The sequence below is a fragment of the Coptis chinensis genome, chromosome 4 (assembly GCF_015680905.1).
Source record: "Coptis chinensis isolate HL-2020 chromosome 4, ASM1568090v1, whole genome shotgun sequence".
In the NCBI taxonomy this organism is placed as follows: domain Eukaryota; kingdom Viridiplantae; phylum Streptophyta; class Magnoliopsida; order Ranunculales; family Ranunculaceae; genus Coptis; species Coptis chinensis.
Genome location: NC_141459.1, coordinates 43797430 through 43799099, shown reverse-complemented (window position 1 = coordinate 43799099; position 1670 = coordinate 43797430). Strand labels below are relative to the sequence as shown.

General features: G+C 36.2%; 1 long non-coding RNA gene across 1 annotated transcript; it reads right to left on the bottom strand.

The window, feature by feature from the left end:
* Nucleotides 1–633: 633 nt before the first annotated feature.
* Nucleotides 634–1402, bottom strand: LOC147503604 (uncharacterized). The gene is made up of 3 exons (XR_015220217.1): nucleotides 1252–1402; nucleotides 755–925; nucleotides 634–656 (listed from the first exon to the last, which is right to left on the bottom strand). It is a non-coding gene; the product is annotated as an uncharacterized LOC147503604 (long non-coding RNA).
* Between the last annotated feature and the right edge of the window lie 268 nt (nucleotides 1403–1670).

Genomic DNA, 1670 nt, shown 5'->3' with positions numbered 1-1670 from the left:
AGAAAATATCAAGAATCCCCAATAGATTTGAATCTGGATCAATCAGACAATTCTATTGAAGCTTCAAAGGTTTTGCATATAGCTAGGAGGGCATCATAATAGTTTGAACGTTCATCAAAATCCCGGTGCCTGATGACAGCCCCAAAGCCACGAGAAACCACCACCAAGAATGTTTCCACTTGGTGTTTGGCTGCTTGATCTGAGATGGAGCGAGGAGTTGATTCATTAGCCTCAACTTTGGATGGAGAGACCAAGAAGACATATCCAAAGTCCATAACTCTAGAATCGGCTAATCCAGTGCAATTGGGCACATCACCCATGCTTGACTTTTCTAGAATATTCCATTGAAACGCGTTTACGAAATATGCAAATCAATATGAAAGAAAGTAAAAAAAAAAACATGTACACGAAACTAAAATAGTTAATAGTGGAATTTTAGATGGAGAAAATAGTAGCATACCTGGCGGCCTATAAGGCGTGTCCGCAAGAACTCCCTTGCTTCACGATCATAAGGAGCAGGCTTTTCATCTCTATGAGGATTACCCATCTTGGGAGACCTTATACTCAAGAGGTTCACTCACCGCTTACGCTAATGGACTACCATATGGAGCGATCATCGGCAACAATGATGCACCTCCACTTACAACTTCCACCACCTGGAAACCAAAAGATATAAACAGGGACAAGAAGTATAAGTAGTAATATAGGATGCACATACGTCTTGTTAAAGGCAATACTTGAAAAATTCACTTACCTTTCCAATAAAGTTTTGGTCGTGAATTGCTTTAGAATTTGTGGTAGGTGGAATATAGTTTGTCCAATATTTTAGCCGGTCCTTCTTTGCTTGAAGTTCAGCAGTCTTTAAGTTCCGTCTTGCCTCCTCTTCCATCATATTTGCACTCCAATACAAGTATTTAGCCAACCCCTACATGTTGAGGATGCTATGAATAGATTAGCATACAATCAATTAGTATTTTCCAGTAAATTCTCAATTAAATCGTGCATACATGCTACTAATTTGAGCAACAATCAACAGTCAACTGAACGGTATTCTCTAAACATGAAGTCTATTGAATATTTCAGTATTAATTTCTATTTAATACTGAAATTAGCTCGAAACAGTAACAAGGATCTCTATTAGAAAAAGAAAAACAAGGATTTCATTATATTTTCTCATTAGTGCAAAAGCATATTTACAAACAACCAAGAGGAATGAGATAGAGAGAGAGAGATAACCAGCAAAAAAATAACCTTTTTAAATCGAGAATCTATTAAGAGATTGACCTGGTTCGTCGAGAACCTAGTGAAGAGAAATTGGAGAAGCTAGGGTTCTTCAGAGAGAGGTTTTTTTTTGGGTTTCCTGTTGTACGAAAAAAAGAGGCGAGATTAGAATTCCTTTTTTTCTAAGTGTTAGCCGAAAAAAATAAGAAAAAAAAAGGAGAAAATGTGACCGCGTTACCAAATTTGCCAGCTTGCATATTTGTTTCCCTTTCTAACGGATATAAATGTTAGTATATCCCAACATAACCATGAAAACATTATTAAATATTAATTCAAGATTTTAAGTAACACTTGTAGTAGTAAGTAACGGATATAACTGTTACTGACACAGTAACAGTTATATCCGTTACTTATTGAAAATTTGCATTGTTACAAAATAGCTATTTTGG